This window comes from Oncorhynchus kisutch, unplaced genomic scaffold (assembly GCF_002021735.2).
Source record: "Oncorhynchus kisutch isolate 150728-3 unplaced genomic scaffold, Okis_V2 scaffold1305, whole genome shotgun sequence".
Classification (NCBI taxonomy): Eukaryota; Metazoa; Chordata; class Actinopteri; order Salmoniformes; family Salmonidae; genus Oncorhynchus; species Oncorhynchus kisutch.
In genome coordinates this window covers 2,061-25,966 of record NW_022263250.1, presented here as the reverse complement: position 1 = coordinate 25,966, position 23,906 = coordinate 2,061, and the positions used below count along the sequence as shown (strand labels likewise).

Here is a 23,906-nt window from a genome sequence, read left to right as displayed (position 1 = left end):
ATGTTGTCACTATGTGGAGTGTCACTATGTTGTCACTATGTGGAGTGTCACTATGTTGTCACTATGTTGTCACTATGTGGAGTGTCACTATGTTGTCACTAATGGTTGGTGTTATTATGTTGAGTATCAATATGTTGTTACTATGGTGACCTCTTTGAGCTGGTCGGTGTTATTATGTGGAGAATCACTATGTTGTCACTATGTGGAGTGTCACTATGTTGTCACTATGTGGAGTGTCACTATGTGGAGTGTCACTATGTTGTCACTATGTGGAGTGTCACTATGTTGTCATTATGTGGAGTGTCACTATGTTGTCACTATGTGGAGTGTCACTATGTTGTCACTATGTGGAGTGTCAATATGTTGTCACTATGTGGAGTGTCACTATGTTGTCACTATGTGGAGTGTCAATATGTTGTCACTATGTTGTCACTATGTGGAGTGTCACTATGTTGTCACTATGTGGAGTGTCACTATGTTGTCACTATGTGGAGTGTCACTATGTTGTCACTATGTGGAGTATCACTATGTTGTCACTATGTGGAGTGTCACTATGTTGTCATTATGTGGAGTGTCACTATGTGGAGTGTCACTATGTTGTCACTATGTGGAGTGTCACTATGTTGTCACTATGTGGAGTGTCAATATGTTGTCACTATGTGGAGTGTCACTATGTTGTCACTATGTGGAGTGTCACTATGTTGTCACTATGTGGAGTGTCAATATGTTGTCACTATGTTGTCACTATGTGGAGTGTCACTATGTTGTCACTATGTGGAGTGTCACTATGTTGTCACTATGTGGAGTGTCACTATGTTGTCACTATGTGGAGTGTCAATATGTTGTCACTATGTGGAGTATCACTATGTTGTCACTGTGGAGTGTCACTATGTTGTCACTATGTTGTCACTATGTGGAGTGTCACTATGTTGTCACTATGTGGAGTATCACTATGTTGTCACTGTGGAGTGTCACTATGTTGTCACTATGTGGAGTGTCACTATGTTGTCACTATGTGGAGTGTCACTATGTTGTCACTATGTGGAGTGTCAATATGTTGTCACTATGTGGAGTGTCACTATGTTGTCACTATGTGGAGTGTCAATATGTTGTCACTATGTTGTCACTATGTGGAGTGTCACTATGTTGTCAGTATGTGGAGTGTCACTATGTTGTCACTGTGGAGTGTCACTGTGTTGTCACTATGTGGAGTGTCACTATGTTGTCACTATGTGGAGTGTCACTATGTTGTCACTATGTGGAGTGTCACTATGTTGTCCCTATGTGGAGTGTCACTATGTTGTCACTATGTGGAGTGTCACTGTGTTGTTACTATGGTGACCTCTTTGAGCTGGTCGGTGTTATTATGTGGAGAATCACTATGTTGTCACTATGTGGAGTGTCACTATGTTGTCACTATGTGGAGTGTCACTATGTTGTCACTATGTTTTCACTATGTGGAGTGTCACTATGTTGTCACTATGTGGAGTGTCACTATGTGGAGTGTCACTATGTTGCAACTATGTTGCTAATATGTGGAGTGTCACTATGTTGCCACTATGTGGAGTGTCACTATGTTGTCATTATGTGGACATTATGTGGAGTGTCACTATGTTGTCACTATGTGGAGTGTCACTATGTTGTCATTATGTGGACATTATGTGGAGTGTCACTATGTTGTCACTATGTGGAGTGTCACTATGTTGCAACAATGTGGAGTGTCACTATGTTGTCACTATGTGTAGTGTCACTATGTTGTCACTATGTGGAGTGTCACTATGTTGTTACTATGTTGCCACTATGTGGAGTGTCACTATGTTGTCAGTATGTGGAGTGTCACTATGTTGTCATTATGTGGAGTGTCACTATATTGTCACGATGTGGAGTGTCACTATGTTGTCACTATGTGGAGTGTCACTATGTTGTTACTATGTTGCCACTATGTGGAGTGTCACTATGTTGTCAGTATGTGGAGTGTCACTATGTTGTCATTATGTGGAGTGTCACTATGTTGTCACTATGTGGAGTGTCACTATGTTGTCACTATGTGGAGTGTCACTATGTGGAGTGTCACTATGTGGAGTGTCACTATGTGGAGTGTCACTATGTGGAGTGTCACTATGTTGTCACTATGTGGAGTGTCACTATGTTGTCACTATGTGGAGTGTCACTATGTTGTCACTATGTGGAGTGTCACTATGTTGTCACTATGTGGAGTGTCAATATGTTGTCACTATGTGGAGTATCACTATGTTGTCACTGTGGAGTGTCACTATGTTGTCACTATGTTGTCACTATGTGGAGTGTCACTATGTTGTCACTATGTGGAGTATCACTATGTTGTCACTGTGGAGTGTCACTATGTTGTCACTATGTGGAGTGTCACTATGTTGTCACTATGTGGAGTGTCACTATGTTGTCACTATGTGGAGTGTCAATATGTTGTCACTATGTGGAGTGTCAATATGTTGTCACTATGTTGTCACTATGTGGAGTGTCACTATGTTGTCAGTATGTGGAGTGTCACTATGTTGTCACTGTGGAGTGTCACTGTGTTGTCACTATGTGGAGTGTCACTATGTTGTCACTATGTGGAGTGTCACTATGTTGTCACTATGTGGAGTGTCACTATGTTGTCCCTATGTGGAGTGTCACTATGTTGTCACTATGTGGAGTGTCACTGTGTTGTTACTATGGTGACCTCTTTGAGCTGGTCGGTGTTATTATGTGGAGAATCACTATGTTGTCACTATGTGGAGTGTCACTATGTTGTCACTATGTGGAGTGTCACTATGTTGTCACTATGTTTTCACTATGTGGAGTGTCACTATGTTGTCACTATGTGGAGTGTCACTATGTGGAGTGTCACTATGTTGCAACTATGTTGCTAATATGTGGAGTGTCACTATGTTGCCACTATGTGGAGTGTCACTATGTTGTCATTATGTGGACATTATGTGGAGTGTCACTATGTTGTCACTATGTGGAGTGTCACTATGTTGTCATTATGTGGACATTATGTGGAGTGTCACTATGTTGTCACTATGTGGAGTGTCACTATGTTGCAACAATGTGGAGTGTCACTATGTTGTCACTATGTGTAGTGTCACTATGTTGTCACTATGTGGAGTGTCACTATGTTGTTACTATGTTGCCACTATGTGGAGTGTCACTATGTTGTCAGTATGTGGAGTGTCACTATGTTGTCATTATGTGGAGTGTCACTATATTGTCACGATGTGGAGTGTCACTATGTTGTCACTATGTGGAGTGTCACTATGTTGTTACTATGTTGCCACTATGTGGAGTGTCACTATGTTGTCAGTATGTGGAGTGTCACTATGTTGTCATTATGTGGAGTGTCACTATGTTGTCACTATGTGGAGTGTCACTATGTTGTCACTATGTGGAGTGTCACTATGTGGAGTGTCACTATGTGGAGTGTCACTATGTGGAGTGTCACTATGTGGAGTGTCACTATGTTGTCACTATGTGGAGTGTCACTATGTTGTCACTATGTGGAGTGTCACTATGTTGTTACTATGTGGAGTGTCACTATGTTGTCACTATGTTGTCACTATGTGGAGTGTCACTATGTTGTTACTATGTGGAGTGTCACTATGTTGTCACTATGTGGAGTGTCACTATGTTGTCACAATGTGGAGTGTCACTATGTTGTCACTATGTTGTCACTATGTGGAGTGTCACTATGTTGTCACAATGTGGAGTGTCACTATGTTGTCACTATGTTGTCACTATGTGGAGTGTCACTATGTTGTCACTATGTGGAGTGTCACTATGTTGTCACTATGTGGAGTGTCACTATGTTGTCACTATGTGGAGTGTCACTATGTTGTCACTATGTGGAGTGTCACTATGTTGTCACTATGTGGAGTGTCAATATGTTGTCACTATGTGGAGTGTCACTATGTTGTCACTATGTGGAGTGTCACTATGTTGTCACTATGTGGAGTGTCAATATGTTGTCACTATGTGGAGTGTCACTATGTTGTCACTATGTGGAGTGTCAATATGTTGTCACTATGTGGAGTGTCACTATGTTGTCACTATGTGGAGTGTCAATATGTTGTCACTATGTGGAGTGTCACTATGTTGTCACTATGTGGAGTGTCAATATGTTGTCAATATGTTGACACTATGTTGTCACTATGTGGAGTGTCACTATGTTGTCATTATGTGGAGTGTCACTATGTTGTCACTATGTGGAGTGTCACTATGTTGTCAGTATGTGGAGTGTCACTATGTTGTCACTATGTGGAGTGTCACTATGTGGAGTGTCACGATGTTGTCACTATGTGGAGTGTCACTATGTTGTCACTATGTGGAGTGTCACTATGTTGTCACTATGTGGAGTGTCACTATGTTGTCACTATGTGGAGTGTCACTATGTTGTCACTGTTTGGAGTGTCACTATGTTGTCACTATGTGGAGTGTCACTATGTTGTCACTATGTGGAGTGTCACTATGTTGTCACTACTGGTCGGCGTTATTATGTTGTCACTATGTTGTCATTATGTTGTCACTGTGTTGTCACTATGTTGTTATTATGTTGGCACTGTTGTTATTATGTTGTCAATATGTTGTTACTGTTGTCACTATGTTGTTACTATGTGGAGTGTCACTATGTTGTCACTACTGGTCGGTGTTGTCATTAGTCTGCCGGAAAAAACGTCTGACGTCATTTCCGGTCACAACTTGCAGGCTTGTTTTCGAGTTGCTGTGCGTTTTGTTGCCAACCTGTTTTGCTACCTGACAACTTTACGGTTTTCACTTTTTAATTACCGTTCATATATTTATTTATTTTTTCCTCAACTTTTCACTCCGGACGCTTTATCTGGACACGATTCGTCAGGACCTCCAACAGCCGAAGCTAAGTAGTAACATTAACATGATGCCTTCTAATTGCAGCCGCTGTACTCGCCTTACGGCGAGGATAGCTGTGCTGCAAGCCCAGCTTCAGACGCAATCGTTAGGCAAGGGTAATTTCAGTGTAGGAAAGGATGAAACAGCGTCTGTGGCACCAGTAAGTACAGATAGTAGTGTAAATCCCCTGGCACAGTCCCCGCAGCCGGACAACTTTCTCATGGTTTCTGGAAGGAAATGCTGTAGGAACGCTCAACCGGTGTCGCTCATTCAGCCGACAGAAACTTTCAACCGGTTTTCCCCATTAAGCAGCGGGTCGGAGTCAGAGGCCGATTCTTCTCTGGTCTCTACTCCTCCCGTTACGGGGTCTGAGACGCCGAAACTTCCCACCATTAGCTCTGACAAGTTGAAAACTCTAGTCATTGGCGACTCCATTACCCGCAGTATTAGACTTAAAGCGAATCATCCAGCGATCATACACTGTTTACCCGGGGGCAGGGCTACCGACGTTAAGGCTAATCTGAAGATGGTGCTGGCTAAAGCTAAAACTGGCGAGTGTAGAGAGTATAGAGATATTGTTATCCACGTTGGCACCAACGATGTTAGGATGAAACAGTCAGAAATCACCAATCGCAACATAGCTTCTGCGTGCATATCAGCTAGAAAGATGTGTCGGCATCGAGTAATTGTCTCTGGCCCCCTCCCAGTTAGGGGGAGTGATGAGCTCTACAGCAGAGTCTCACAACTCAATCGCTGGTTGAAAACTGTTTTCTGCCCCTCCCAAAAGTTAGAATTTGTAGATAATTGGCCCTCTTTCTGGGACTCACCCACAAACAGGACCAAGCCTGACCTGCTGAGGAGTGACGGACTCCATCCTAGCTGGAGGGGTGCTCTCATCTTATCTACCAACATAGACAGGGCTCTAACTCCTCTAGCTCCACAATGAAATAGGGTGCAGGCCAGGCAGCAGGCTGTTAGCCAGCCTGCCGGCATAGTGGAGTCTGCCATTAGCACAGTCAGTGTAGTCAGCTCAGCTATCACCATTGAGACCGTGTCTGTGCCTCGACCTAGGTTGGGCAAAACTAAACATGGCGGTGTTCGCCTTAGCAATCTCACTAGGATAAAGACCACCTCCATTCCTGTCATTACTGAAAGAGATCATGATACCTCACATCTCAAAATAGGGCTACTTAATGTTAGATCCCTTACTTCAAAGGCAATTATAGTCAATGAACTAATCACTGATCATAATCTTGATGTGATTGGCCTGACTGAAACATGGCTTAAGCCTGATGAATTTACTGTTTTAAATGAGGCCTCACCTCCTGGCTACACTAGTGACCATATCCCCCGTGCATCCCGCAAAGGCGGAGGTGTTGCTAACATTTACGATAGCAAATTTCAATTTACCCCCCCAAAATAAATGACATTTTCGTCTTTTGAGCTTCTAGTCATGAAATCTATGCAGCCTACTCAATCACTTTTTATAGCTACTGTTTACAGGCCTCCTGGGCCATATACAGCGTTTCTCACTGAGTTCCCTGAATTCCTATCGGACCTTGTAGTCATAGCAGATAATATTCTAATCTTTGGTGACTTTAATATTCACATGGAAAAGTCCACAGACCCACTCCAAAAGGCTTTCGGAGCCATCATCGACTCAGTGGGTTTTGTCCAACATGTCTCTGGACCCACTCACTGTCACAGTCATACGCTGGACCTAGTTTTGTCCCATGGAATAAATGTGGTGGATCTTAATGTTTTTCCTCATAATCCTGGACTATCGGACCACCATTTTATTACGTTTGCAATTGCAACAAATAATCTGCTTAGACCCCAACCAAGGAACATCAAAAGTCGTGCTATAAATTCACAGACAACACAAAGATTCCTTGATGCCCTTCCAGACTCCCTCTGCCTACCCAAGGACGCCAGAGGACAAAAATCAGTTAACCACCTAACTGAGGATCTCAATCTAACCTTGCGCAATACCCTAGATGCAGTTGCACCCCTAAAAACTAAAAAAAATTATCATAAGAAACTAGCTCCCTGGTACACAGAAAATACCCGAGCTCTGAAGCAAGCTTCCAGAAAATTGGAACGGAAATGGCGCCACACCAAACTGGAAGTCTTCCGACTAGCTTGGAAGGACAGTACCGTGCAGTACCGTAGAGCCCTTACTGCTGCTCGATCATCCTACTTTTCTAACTTAATTGAGGAAAATAAGAACAATCCGAAATTCCTTTTTAATACTGTCGCAAAGCTAACTAAAAAGCAGCATTCCCCAAGAGAGGATGACTTTCACTTTAGCAGTGATAAATTCATGAACTTCTTTGAGGAAAAGATTATGATTATTAGAAAGCAAATTACGGACTCCTCTTTAAACCTGCGTATTCCTACAAACCTCAGTTGTCCTGAGTCTGCACAACTCTGCCAGGACCTAGGATCAAGAGAGACGCTCAAGTGTTTTAGTACTATATCTCTTGACACAATGATGAAAATAATCATGGCCTCTAAACCTTCAAGCTGCATACTGGACCCTATTCCAACTAAACTACTGAAAGAGCTGCTTCCTGTGCTTGGCCCTCCTATGTTGAACATAATAAACGGCTCTCTATCCACTGGATGTGTACCAAACTCACTAAAAGTGGCAGTAATAAAGCCTCTCTTGAAAAAGCCAAACCTTGACCCAGAAAATATAAAAAACTATCGGCCTATATCGAATCTTCCATTCCTCTCAAAAATTTTAGAGAAGGCTGTTGCGCAGCAACTCACTGCCTTCCTGAAGACAAACAATGTATACGAAATGCTTCAGTCTGGTTTTAGACCCCATCATAGCACTGAGACGGCACTTGTGAAGGTGGTAAATGACATTTTAATGGCATCGGACCGAGGCTCTGCATCTGTCCTCGTGCTCCTAGACCTTAGTGCTGCTTTTGATACCATCGATCACCACATTCTTTTGGAGAGATTGGAAACCCAAATTGGTCTACACGGACATGTTCTGGCCTGGTTTAGATCTTATCTGTCGGAAAGATATCAGTTTGTCTCTGTGAATGGTTTGTCCTCTGACAAATCAACTGTAAATTTCGGTGTTCCTCAAGGTTCCGTTTTAGGACCACTATTGTTTTCACTATATATTTTACCTCTTGGGGATGTTATTCGAAAACATAATGTAAACTTTCACTGCTATGCGGATGACACACAGCTGTACATTTCAAAGAAACATGGTGAAGCCCTAAAATTGCCCTCGCTAGAAGCATGTGTTTCAGACATAAGGAAGTGGTTGGCTGCAAACTTTCTACTATTAAACTCGGACAAAACAGAGATGCTTGTTCTAGGTCCCAAGAAACAAAGAGATCTTCTGTTGAATCTGACAATTAATCTTAATGGTTGTACAGTCGTCTCAAATAAAACTGTGAAGGACCTCGGCGTTACTCTGGACCCTGATCTCTCTTTTGAAGAACATATCAAGACCATTTCGAGGACAGCTTTTTTCCATCTACGTAACATTGCAAAAATCAGAAACTTTCTGTCCAAAAATGATGCAGAAAAATTAATCCATGCTTTTGTCACTTCTAGGTTAGACTACTGCAATGCTCTATTTTCCGGCTACCCGGATAAAGCACTAAATAAACTTCAGTTAGTGCTAAATACGGCTGCTAGAATCCTGACTAGAACCAAAAAATGTGATCATATTACTCCAGTGCTAGCCTCTCTACACTGGCTTCCTGTCAAAGCAAGGGCTGATTTCAAGGTTTTACTGCTAACCTACAAAGCATTACATGGGCTTGCTCCTACCTATCTCTCTGATTTGGTCCTGCCGTACATACCTACACGTACGCTACGGTCACAAGACGCAGGCCTCCTAATTGTCCCTAGAATTTCTAAGCAAACAGCTGGAGGCAGGGCTTTCTCCTATAGAGCTCCATTTTTATGGAACGGTCTGCCTACCCATGTCAGAGACGCAAACTCGGTCTCAACCTTTAAGTCTTTACTGAAGACTCATCTCTTCAGTGGGTCATATGATTGAGTGTAGTCTGGCCCAGGAGTGGGAAGGTGAACGCAAAGGCTCTGGAGCAACGAACCGCCCTTGCTGTCTCTGCCTGGCCGGTTCCCCTCTTTCCACTGGGATTCTCTGCCTCTAACCCTATTACAGGGGCTGAGTCACTGGCTTGCTGGGGCTCTCTCATGCCGTCCCTGGAGGGGGTGCGTCACCTGAGTGGGTTGATTCACTGTTGTGGTCATCCTGTCTGGGTTGGCGCCCCCCCCTTGGGTTGTGCCGTGGCGGAGATCTTTGTGGGCTATACTCAGCCTTGTCTCAGGATGGTAAGTTGGTGGTTGAAGATATCCCTCTAGTGGTGTGGGGGCTGTGCTTTGGCAAAGTGGGTGGGGTTATATCCTTCCTGTTTGGCCCTGTCCGGGGGTGTCCTCGGATGGGGCCACAGTGTCTCCTGACCCCTCCTGTCTCAGCCTCCAGTATTTATGCTGCAGTAGTTTATGTGTCGGGGGGCTGGGGTCAGTTTGTTATATCTGGAGTACTTCTCCTGTCCTATTCGGTGTCCTGTGTGAATCTAAGTGTGCGTTCTCTAATTCTCTCCTTCTCTCTTTCTTTCTCTCTCTCGGAGGACCTGAGCCCTAGGACCATGCCCCAGGACTACCTGACATGATGACTCCTTGCTGTCCCCAGTCCACCTGGCCATGCTGCTGTTCCAGTTTCAACTGACCTGAGCCCTAGGACCATGCCCCAGGACTACCTGACATGATGACTCCTTGCTGTCCCCAGTCCATCTGGCCATGCTGCTGCTCCAGTTTCAACTTCCACCTGACTGTGCTGCTGCTCCAGTTTCAACTGTTCTGCCTTATTATTATTCGACCATGCTGGTCATTTATGAACATTTGAACATCTTGGCCATGTTCTGTTATAATCTCCACCCGGCACAGCCAGAAGAGGACTGGCCACCCCACATAGCCTGGTTCCTCTCTAGGTTTCTTCCTAGGTATTGGCCTTTCTAGGGAGTTTTTCCTAGCCACCGTGCTTCTACACCTGCATTGCTTGCTGTTTGGGGTTTTAGGCTGGGTTTCTGTACAGCACTTTGAGATATCAGCTGATGTACGAAGGGCTATATAAATAAATTTGATTTGATTTGAAATTTGATTATGTTATTATTAATTTGTCACTATGTTATTATGTTGTCACTATGTTATTATGTCACTATGTTGTTATTATGTTGTTACTATGTTGTTATTATGTTGTTACTATGTTCTTATTATGTTGTCACTATGTTGTTATTATGTTGTTACTATGTTGTTACTATGTTGTTATTATGTTGTTACTATGTTGTTATTATGTTGTTACTATGTTGTTATTATGTTGTCACCATGTTGTTATTATGTTGTCACCATGTTGTTATTATGTTGTCCCTATGTTGTTATTATGATGTCACTATGTTGTTATTATGATGTCACTATGTTGTTATTATGATGTCAATATGTTGTTATTATGTTGTCACTATGTTGTTATTATGTTGTCACTATGTTGTTATTATGTTGTCACTATGTTGTTATGTTGTCACTATGTTGTTATTATGATGTCACTATGTTGTTATTATGATGTCACTGTTGTTATTATGTTGTCACTATGTTGTTATTATGTTGTCACTATGTTGTTATTATGATGTTACTATGTTGTTATTATGTTGTCACTATGTTGTTATTATGTTGTCACTATGTTGTTATTATGTTGTCACTATGTTATTATGTTGTTATTATGTTGTTACTATGTTGTTATTATGTTGTTACTATGTTGTTATTATGTTGTCACCATGTTGTTATTATATTGTCACTGTTATTATGTTGTTACTATGTTGTTATTATGTTGTTACTATGTTGTTATTATGTTGTCACCATGTTGTTATTATGTTGTTATTATGTCACTATGTTGTTATTATGTTGTTATTATGTTGTCACTATGTTGTTATTATGTTGTCAATATGTTGTCACTATGCTGTCATTATGTTGTCACAGATGTTATTATGTTGTCACTATGTTGTCACTATGTTGTTATTATATTGTCACTGTTGTTATTATATTGTCACTATGTTGTCACTATGTTGTCATTATATTGTCACTGTTGTTATTATGTTGTCACTATGTTGTCACTATGTTGTCACTATGTTGTCAGTATCTAAAGGCAGAGACTGAACAGTGTGACTATCCTCTTTGAGCTGGTCGGTGTTATTATGTTGTCATTATGTTGTCACTATGTTGTCAGTATCTAAAGGCAGAGACTGAACAGTGTGACTAACCTCTTTGAGCTGGTCGGTGCTCCCGCAGGAGGCCGATCTCTTGTGGCTCCCCCGCCTCCTCTCATCCGCCCAGGCCCTGGGGGTCTGACACCACAGAGAGATGTGAGATGCATGAATACAAACACACACACTGGGGGTCTGACACCACAGAGAGAGGTGAGATACATGAATACAAACACACACACACACACACACCCTGGGGGTCTGACACCACAGAGAGAGGTGAGATACATGAATACAAACACACACACACACCCTGGGGGTCTGACACCACAGAGAGATGTGAGATGCATGAATACAAACACACACACTGGGGGTCTGACACCACAGAGAGAGGTGAGATACATGAATACAAACACACACACACACACACACACCCTGGGGGTCTGACACCACAGAGAGATGTGAGATGCATGAATACAAACACACACACTGGGGGTCTGACACCACAGAGAGAGGTGAGATACATGAATACAAACACACACACACACACCCTGGGGGTCTGACACCACAGAGAGATGTGAGATGCATGAATACAAACACACACACTGGGGGTCTGACACCACAGAGAGAGGTGAGATACATGAATACAAACACACACACACACACACACACCCTGGGGGTCTGACACCACAGAGAGATGTGAGATGCATGAATACAAACACACACACTGGGGGTCTGACACCACAGAGAGAGGTGAGATACATGAATACAAACACACACACACACCCTGGGGGTCTGACACCACAGAGAGAGACAGGTGAGATGCATGAATACAAACACACACATACACTCACCTGAGTGGCCTTGTCCCTCATGCAGGGAGTGTGGTGGGCGTGGCTTCCGTCCTGAGGCCGGGGACCAATAAGATAAGAGCCAAGGAGCGTGCCCAGTAGGGGCCACAGCTGGGAGGAGCCAGAGGATGTGGGAGGAGCTGAATCAGCTGCTCTCTGCAGAAAGACAGGAAGAGAAGAAGAGAGGGGAAAATAAGAAATACATTTCATTCTAACACAATAGCTAGAGTTGTTTGTAAACAGCCTTTGTGTTTGTAAACAGCTGAGATGCTCAGTCTGAGGCAGGTGCCCACTGATGTAACCCATCAATACAATAAACACTCACCATCCAACCCATATCAACCCTAACCCATCATACAGACCTACCAACCCAGCCATATCAACCCTAACCCATCATACAGACCATCCAACCCATATCAACCCTAACCCATCATACAGACCATCCAACCCATATCAACCCTAACCCATCATACAGACCATCCAACCCATATCAACCGTAACCCATCATAGAGACCATCCAACCCAGCCATATCAACCCTAACCCATCATACAGACCATCCAACCCAGCCATATCAACCCTAACCCATCATACAGACCATCCAACCCAGCCATATCACATCAATACAATATACACTAACCATCCAACCCAGACATATCAACCCTAACCCATCATACAGACCATCCAACCCAGCCATATCAACCCTAACCCATCATACAGACCATCCAACCCAGCCATATCAACCCTAACCCATCATACAGACCATCCAACCCAGCCATATCAACCCTAACCCATCATACAGACCATCCAACCCAGCCATATCAACCCTAACCCATCATACAGACCATCCAACCTGGCCATATCAACCCTAACCCATCATACAGACCATCCAACCCAGCCATATCAACCCTAACCCATCATACAGACCATCCAACCCAGCCATATCAACCCTAACCCATCATACAGACCATCCAACCCAGCCATATCAACCCTAACCCATCATACAGACCATCCATCCAACCCATATCAACCCTAACCCATCATACAGACCATCCAACCCAGACATATCAACCCTAACCCATCATACAGACCATCCAACCCAGCCATATCAACCCTAACCCATCATACAGACCATCCATCCAACCCATATCAACCCTAACCCATCATACAGACCATCCATCCAACCCATATCAACCCTAACCCATCATACAGACCATCCATCCAACCCATATCAACCCATCATACAGACCATCCAACCCAGCCATATCAACCCTAACCCATCATACAGACATCCAACCCATATCAACCCTAACCCATCATACAGACCATCCAAACCAGCCATATCAACCCTAACCCATCATACATACCATCCAACCCATATCAACCCTAACCCATCATACAGACCATCCAACCCATATCAACCCTAACCCATCATACAGACCATCCAACCCATATCAACCCTAACCCATCATACAGACCATCCAACCCATATCAACCCTAACCCATCTTACAGACCATCCAACCCAGCCATATCAACCCTAACCCATCATACAGACCATCCAACCCAGACATATCAACCCTAACCCATCATACAGACCATCCAACCCAGCCATATCAACCCTAACCCATCATACAGACCATCCAACCCAGCCATATCACATCAATACAATATACACTAACCATCCAACCCAGCCATATCAACCCTAACCCATCATACAGACCATCCAACCCAGCCATATCAACCCTAACCCATCATACAGACCATCCAACCCAGCCATATCAACCCTAACCCATCATACAGACCATCCAACCCAGCCATATCAACCCTAACCCATCATACAGACCATCCATCCAACCCATATCAACCCTAACCCATCATACAGACCATCCATCCAACCCATATCAACCCATCATACAGACCATCCAACCCAGCCATATCAACCCTAACCCATCATACAGACATCCAACCCATATCAACCCTAACCCATCATACAGACCATCCAAACCAGCCATATCAACCCTAACCCATCATACATACCATCCAACCCATATCAACCCTAACCCATCATACAGACCATCCAACCCATATCAACCCTAACCCATCATACAGACCATCCAACCCATATCAACCCTAACCCATCTTACAGACCATCCAACCCAGCCATATCAACCCTAACCCATCATACAGACCATCCAACCCAGCCATATCAACCCTAACCCATCATACAGGCCATCCAACCCAGACATATCAACCCTAACCCATCATACAGACCATCCAACCCGGCCATATCACATCAATACAATATACACTAACCATCCAACCCAGACATATCAACTCTAACCCATGATACAGACCATCCATCCAACCCATATCAACCCTAACACATCATACAGACCATCCATCCAACCCATATCAACCCTAACCCATCATACAGGCCATCCAACCCAGACATATCAACCCTAACCCATCATACAGACCATCCAACCCAGCCATATCAACCCTAACCCATCATACAGACCATCCAACCCAGACATATCAACCCTAACCCATCATACAGACCATCCATCCAACCCATATCAACCCTAACCCATCATACAGACCATCCATTCAACCCATATCAACCCTAACCCATCATACAGGCCATCCATCCCAGCCATATCAACCCTAACCCATCATACAAACCATCCAACCCAGCCATATCAACCCTAACCCATCATACAGACCATCCAACCCAGCCATATCAACCCTAACCCATCATACAGACCATCCAACCCAGCCATATCAACCCTAACCCATCATACAAACCATCCAACCCAGCCATATCAACCCTAACCCATCATACAGACGATCCAACCCAGCCATATCAACTCTAACCCATCATACAGACCATCCAACCCAGCCATATCAACCCTAACCCATCATACAGACCATCCAACCCAGCCATATCAACCCTAACCCATCATACAGACCATCCAACCCAGCCATATCACATCAATACAATATACACTAACCATCCAACCCAGACATATCAACCCTAACCCATCATACAGACCATCCAACCCATATCAACCCTAACCCATCTTACAGACCATCCAACCCAGCCATATCAACTCTAACCCATCATACAGACCATCCAACCCAGCCATATCACATCAATACAATATACACTAACCATCCAACCCAGACATATCAACCCTAACCCATCATACAGACCATCCAACCCAGACATATCAACCCTAACCCATCATACAGACCATCCAACCCAGACATATCAACCCTAACCCATCATACAGACCATCCAACCCAGACATATCAACCCTAACCCATCATACAGACCATCCAACCCAGCCATATCAACCCTAACCCATCATACAGACCATCCAACCCAGCCATATCAACCCTAACCCATCATACAGACCATCCAACCCAGACATATCAACCCTAACCCATCATACAGACCGTCCAACCCAGCCATATCACATCAATACAATATACACTAACCATCCAACCCAGACATATCAACCCTAACCCATCATACAGACCATCCATCCAACCCATATCAACCCTAACCCATCATACAGACCATCCAACCCAGCCATATCAACCCTAACCCATCATACAGGCCATCCAACCCAGACATATCAACCCTAACCCATCATACAGACCATCCAACCCAGACATATCAACCCTAACCCATCATACAGACCATCCAACCCGGCCATATCACATCAATACAATATACACTAACCATCCAACCCAGACATATCAACTCTAACCCATGATACAGACCATCCATCCAACCCATATCAACCCTAACACATCATACAGACCATCCATCCAACCCATATCAACCCTAACCCATCATACAGGCCATCCAACCCAGACATATCAACCCTAACCCATCATACAGACCATCCAACCCAGCCATATCAACCCTAACCCATCATACAGACCATCCAACCCAGCCATATCAACCCTAACCCATCATACAGACCATCCAACCCAGACATATCAACCCTAACCCATCATACAGACCATCCATCCAACCCATATCAACCCTAACCCATCATACAGACCATCCATTCAACCCATATCAACCCTAACCCATCATACAGGCCATCCATCCCAGCCATATCAACCCTAACCCATCATACAAACCATCCAACCCAGCCATATCAACCCTAACCCATCATACAGACCATCCAACCCATATCAACCCTAACCCATCATACAGACCATCCAACCCAGCCATATCAACCCTAACCCATCATACAGACGATCCAACCCAGCCATATCAACTCTAACCCATCATACAGACCATCCAACCCAGCCATATCAACCCTAACCCATCATACAGACCATCCAACCCAGACATATCAACTCTAACCCATCATACAGACCATCCAACCCAGCCATATCACATCAATACAATATACACTAACCATCCAACCCAGCCATATCAACCCTAACCCATCATACAGGCCATCCAACCCAGACATATCAACCCTAACCCATCAAACAGACCATCCAACCCAGCCATATCAACCCTAACCCATCATACAGACCATCCAACCCAGCCATATCAACCCTAACCCATCATACAGACCATCCAACCCAGCCATATCAACCCTAACCCATCATACAGACCATCCAACCCAGACATATCAACCCTAACCCATCATACAGACCATCCAACCCAGCCATATCACATCAATACAATATACACTAACCATCCAACACAGACATATCAACCCTAACCCATCATACAGACCATCCAACCCAGACATATCAACCCTAACCCATCATACAGACCATCCAACCCAGACATATCAACCCTAACCCATCATACAGGCCATCCATCCCAGCCATATCAACCCTAACCCATCATACAGACGATCCAACCCAGCCATATCAACTCTAACCCATCATACAGACCATCCAACCCAGCCATATCAACCCTAACCCATCATACAGACCATCCAACCCAGCCATATCAACCCTAACCCATCATACAGACCATCCAACCCAGCCATATCAACCCTAACCCATCATACAGACCATCCAACCCAGCCATATCAACCCTAACCCATCATACAGACCATCCAACCCAGCCATATCAACCCTAACCCATGATACAGACCATCCAACCCAGCCATATCAACCCTAACCCATCATACAGACCATCCAACCCAGCCATATCACATCAATACAATATACACTAACCATCCAACCCAGACATATCAACCCTAACCCATCATACAGACCATCCATCCAACCCATATCAACCCTAACCCATCATACAGGCCATCCAACCCAGACATATCAACCCTAACCCATCATACAGACCATCCAACCCAGCCATATCACATCAATACAATATACACTAACCATCCAACCCAGACATATCAACCCTAACCCATCATACAGACCATCCAACCCAGACATATCAACTCTAACCCATCATACAGACCATCCATCCATCCAACCCATATCAACCCTAACCCATCATACAGACCATCCATTCAACCCATATCAACCCTAACCCATCATACAGGCCATCCATCCCAGCCATATCAACCCTAACCCATCATACAAACCATCCAACCCAGCCATATCAACCCTAACCCATCAAACAGACCATCCAACCCAGACATATCAACCCTAACCCATCATACAGACCATCCAACCCAGCCATATCAACCCTAACCCATCATACAGACCATCCAACCCAGACATATCAACCCTAACCCATCATACAGACCATCCAACCCAGACATATCAACCCTAACCCATCATACAGACGATCCAACCCAGCCATATCAACTCTAACCCATCATACAGGCCATCCAACCCAGCCATATCAACCCTAACCCATCATACAGGCCATCCAACCCAGCCATATCAACCCTAACCCATCATACAGACCATCCAACCCAGCCATATCAACCGTAACCCATCATACAGACCATCCAACCCAGTCATATCACATCAATACAATATACACTAACCATCCAACCCAGACATATCAACCCTAACCCATCATACAGACCATCCAACCCAGCCATATCAACCCTAACCCATCATACAGACCATCCAACCCAGCCATATCAACCCTAACCCATCATACAGACCATCCAACCTGGCCATATCAACCCTAACCCATCATACAGACCATCCAACCCATATCAACCCTAACCCATCATACAGACCATCCAACCCAGCCATATCAACCCTAACCCATCATACAGGCCATCCAACCCAGACATATCAACCCTAACCCATCAAACAGACCATCCAACCCAGCCATATCAACCCTAACCCATCATACAGACCATCCAACCCAGCCATATCAACCCTAACCCATCATACAGACCATCCAACCCAGCCATATCAACCCTAACCCATCATACAGACCATCCAACCCAGCCATATCAACCCTAACCCATCATACAGACCATCCATCCAACCCATATCAACTCTAACCCATCATACAGACCATCCAACCCAGCCATATCACATCAATACAATATACACTAACCATCCAACCCAGCCATATCAACCCTAACCCATCATACAGACCATCCAACCCAGACATATCAACTCTAACCCATCATACAGACCATCCATCCAACCCATATCAACCCTAACACATCATACAGACCATCCATCCAACCCATATCAACCCTAACCCATCATACAGACCATCCAACCCAGCCATATCAACCCTAACCCATCATACAGGCCATCCAACCCAGCCATATCAACCCTAACCCATCATACAGACCATCCAACCCAGCCATATCAACCCTAACCCATCAAACAGACCATCCAACCCAGCCATATCAACCCTAACCCATCATACAGACCATCCAACCCAGCCATATCAACCCTAACCCATCATACAGACCATCCAACCCAGCCATATCAACTCTAACCCATCATACAGACCATCCAACCTGGCCATATCAACCCTAACCCATCTTACAGACCATCCAACCCAGCCATATGAACCCTAACCCATCATACAGACCATCCAACCCAGTCATATCACATCAATACAATATACACTAACCATCCAACCCAGCCATATCAACCCTAACCCATCATACAGACCATCCAACCCAGCCATATCAAACCTAACCCATTATACAGACCATCCAACCCAGACATATCAACCCTAACCCATCATACAGACCATCCAACCCAGCCATATCAACCCTAACCCATCATACAGACCATCCAACCCAGCCATATCAAACCTAACCCATTATACAGACCATCCAACCCAGACATATCAACCCTAACCCATCATACAGACCATCCAACCCAGCCATATCATCCCCATTACCCGGTCTCCTGCCCCCTCTATCCTGTCTCCTCTACCCATGTGCCCTCTACCCTGTTTCAATTCAGAAACAAGCTGAGTCTGCTATTATTGTCATGCTGCTCAGATGAACCCTAATACAAGAGAGAGAGCTGGTCCAGCAGAGAAGCTATATTTGGCAGCAGAGCCCTCCCTTTCCCTCAGAACCAAGCATCACTGTTGCTATGGGACCAAGGCACTTCATACTGTATATCTGGATCCAAACACAAACCAGATGCCAACAATGTGCTCTCTCTTTTTCTCTCCCTCTCTGCAGGACCACACTCTTAAACATTGGACAACATGTTACAGTAGTCATCACTATTAAGAACATACAGCCATAATCAAGATGCCGACCGGTGCATTCATTAGCCGGTAGTATTATCCGTTTGATAATCAGATCCAGTGATTGGCTCACCTGTGAAGAGGCCTTGTGATGGAGGATACGTGCCCAGCAGCGAGGCGAGAGATGAGACCTGCCGCTAACCTGGAGACGAGACAGGGGGGGATCAGGGGGAGGAACCGGGAGAGGGCGACAGCGGAGCAGAGATGTCGGAGACGGAGACGACAGACACAAACAAGCAGTAATGAACAGATGGCTCGTGGATGCGCATAGAGGTTGCTATGGGCGTTGCTGTAGCCTGCCTGCTGAAACGCGCGATGTTGTTGATGATGAGGATGAGCAGTCCGTTTTGTCGTGATGGTGAAAATATATCATCCGATGAAAATATTTCAGGTAGCGAGGATCCACGTTGCAGATTAGCGCGAAGAATATAAGGGAAATAACAAATAACAGGGCTGGGGATGGAAGATCCTTTGCTTGCAGAGCGGAGAGAGACCGTCACAGCGGATCCGTGCGTGGCTTTGTCGTAGCGAGTCACCACGCTGCTCGTGCTGATGCTGCAGTTGCTAGGGCGCGTGGTGCAGATGATCTCCACGAACCAAGGCGCGCGTGTGCGGAGCGATGCATAGACCTACCGTATAAATAACAGTGCGGTGGTTTCCATGCGGTCTAAAACCCACCGGTCTATATGGGTTTAACAGTCAGGGAACGGATTATTTTAAATTACAGAACAAAAACAGGGCCTGAAATCAAATAGACTTTGAGGCAGTTGTCAGCAACACACAATATAACGGATATAGTCCATGAACCAGGGGTTCGGTCAGGCTCACTTAGGGAAACGATGTCTCGGTGATTTTTCTGAAGGTCTATGTGCCTAGAGTTGGAAAATGTGTGATAGCAGTATAGATAGCAGTGCAGCAATAGCAGTGCAGCAATGGTAGTATGTATGTGATAACGAGTGGTTTTATCCCTCCACCCCATACATCTTTCCCATAGGGATTTTACCCTCAGACAGGAACAAAACGCCTTGTTTTATCCCTCCACCCCATACATCTTTCCCATAGGGATTTTACCCTAGAACAGGAACAAAACACAAGTGTAAAGGAATGAATAAGAATATGTACATATCAATATATAGATGAGCAATGGCCGAACGGCATAGGCAAGATGCAGTAGATGGTATAGAGTATACTATATACATATGAGATGAGTAATGTAGGGTATGTAAACATTATATAAAGTGGCATTGTAAATTGACTAGTGATACATTTACTGCCAGGTCGCAGTTGGAAATGAGAACCTGTTCTCAACTGGCCTACCTGGTTAAATAAAGGTAAAAAATAAAATGACATCCAATTTTTTATTAATAAAGTGATTTGGGTCAGTATGTTGGCAGCATCTACTAAATGTTAGTGGTGGCTGTTTTACAGTCTGATGGCCTTGAGATAGAAGCTGTTTTTCAGTGTCTCGGTCCCTGCTTTGATGCACCTGTACTGACCTGGGCAGCAGCTACTAAATGTTAGTGGTGGCTGCTTTACAGTCTGATGGCCTTGAGATAGAAGCTGTTTTTCAGTGTCTCGGTCCCTGCTTTGATGCACCTGTACTGACCTGGGCAGCAGCTACTAAATGTTAGTGGTGGCTGTTTTACAGTCTGATGGCCTTGAGATAGAAGCTGTTTTTCAGTGTCTCGGTCCCTGCTTTGATGCACCTGTACTGACCTGGGCAGCAGCTACTAAATGTTAGTGGTGGCTGCTTTACAGTCTGATGGCCTTGAGATAGAAGCTGTTTTTCAGTGTCTCGGTCCCTGCTTTGATGCACCTGTACTGACCTGGGCAGCAGCTACTAAATGTTAGTGGTGGCTGCTTTACAGTCTGATGGCCTTGAGATAGAAGCTGTTTTTCAGTGTCTCGGTCCCTGCTTTGATGCACCTGTACTGACCTGGGCAGCAGCTACTAAATGTTAGTGGTGGCTGTTTTACAGTCTGATGGCCTTGAGATAGAAGCTGTTTTTCAGTGTCTCGGTCCCTGCTTTGATGCACCTGTACTGACCTGGGCAGCAGCTACTAAATGTTAGTGGTGGCTGCTTTACAGTCTGATGGCCTTGAGATAGAAGCTGTTTTTCAGTGTCTCGGTCCTTGCTTTGATGCAACTGTACTGACCTCGCCTTCTGGATAATAGCGGGGTGAACAGGCAGTGGCTCGGGTGGTTGTTGTCCTTGATGATCTTTTTGGCCTTCCTGTGACATCGGGTGATGTCGTGGAGGGCAGGTAGTTTGCCCCCGTGCATGAAAGCCCCAGCTGTTCTGGATGACTGTGTGCTTAGGCACTCTGTAGCCAAGCTGAGTTAGACCTTTAATAAACAGGTTAACATTCACAAGGCTGCAGAGCCAGACGGGTTACCAGGACGTGTACCCAGAGCATGTGCTGACCAGCTCTGAGTACACGTCCTGGTAACCCGTCTGGCCCTGCAGCCTTGTGAATGTTAAGCCCCCCCTCGTCTGTTCTATCTTGCCTATGCAGCGTGTATCCCGCTAGCTAAATATCCATGTCGTCATTCAGCCACGATTCCGTGAAGCATAGGATATTACACTTTTTGATGTCCCGTTGGTAGGATATTCGTGATCGTACCTCGTCTAGTTTATTGTCCAATGATTGCACGTTGGTGAGTAATATTGACGGTAACGGCAGCTTTCCTAGATGTCCTGATATCGAGAAGCTCTTTGTTTAATCCGAGGTGGGTGATCGCTGTCCTGATATCTAGAAGCTCTTTGTCTAATCCGAGGTGAGTGATCGCTGTCCTGATATCCAGAAGCTCTTTGTCTAATCCGAGGTGAGTGATCGCTGTCCTGATATCCAGAAGCTCTTTGTCTAATCCAAGGTGAGTGATCGCTGTCCTGATATCTAGAAGCTCTTTGTCTAATCCGAGGTGAGTGATCGCTGTCCTGATATCCAGAAGCTCTTTGTCTAATCCAAGGTGAGTGATCGCTGTCCTGATATCCAGAAGCTCTTTGTCTAATCTGAGGTGAGTGATCGCTGTCCTGATATCTAGAAGCTCTTTGTCTAATCTGAGGTGAGTGATCGCTGTCCTGACATCCAGAAGCTCTTTGTCTAATCCGAGGTGGGTGATCGCTGTCCTGACATCCAGAAGCTCTTTTCTGACATAAGATATGGTTGCAGAAACATTATGTACAAAATCATTTACAAATATCGTGAAAAAAAACACAATTGGTTAGGAGACCCGTAAAGCGGCAGCCATCTCCTCCGGCGCCATTTTCATTTTTGATAATCATCATCTAACAGGGGAAGGGAAGGGAGAGGAGATACCTTATCATCATCTAACAGGGGAAGGGAAGGGAGATACCTAATCATCATCTAACAGGGGAAGGGAGAGGAAGTACCTAATCATCATCTAACAGGGGAAGGGAAGGGAGAGGAGATACCTTATCATCATCTAACAGGGGAAGGGAGAGGAGATACCTAATCATCATCTAACAGGGGAAGGGAGAGGAGATAACTAATCATCATCTAACAGGGGAAGGGAGAGGAGATACCTAATCATCATTAACAGGGAAGGGAAGGGAGAGGAGATACCTAATCATCATCTAACAGGGGAAGGGAGAGGAGATACCTAATCATCATCTAACAGGGGAAGGGAGAGGAGATGACCTAATCATCATTAACAGGGAAGGGAAGGGAGAGGAGATACCTAATCATCATCTAACAGGGGGAAGAGAGGAGATACCTAATCATCATCTAAACAGGGGAAGGGAGAGGAGATGCCTAATAATCATTAACAGGGAAGGAGAGAGAGGATACCTAATCATCATCTAACAGGGGAAGGGAGATACCTAATCATCATCTAACAGGGAAAGGGAAGGGAGAGGAGATAACTTATCATCATTAACAGGGGAAGGGAGAGGAGATACCTAATCATCATTAACAGGGAAGGGAGAGGAGATACCTTATCATCTTCTAACAGGGAAAGGGAGAGGAGATACCTGATCATCATCTAACAGGGAAAGGGAGAGGAGATACCTAATCATCATCTAACAGGTGGAAGGGAGAGAGGAGATACCTAATCATCATTAACAGGGGAAGGGAGAGGAGATACCTTATCATCTTCTAACAGGGAAAGTGAGAGGAGATACCTGATCATCATCTAACAGGGAAAGGGAGAGGAGATACCTTATCATCATCTAACAGGGAAAGGGAGAGGA

General features: G+C 44.7%; 1 pseudogene; it reads right to left on the bottom strand.

Moving 5' to 3' along the window:
* The window catches only part of LOC109887577 (protein FAM117B-like), a 59,629-nt pseudogene extending 39,659 nt beyond the window's left edge, over positions 1-19,970 (bottom strand).
* Between the last annotated feature and the right edge of the window lie 3,936 nt (positions 19,971-23,906).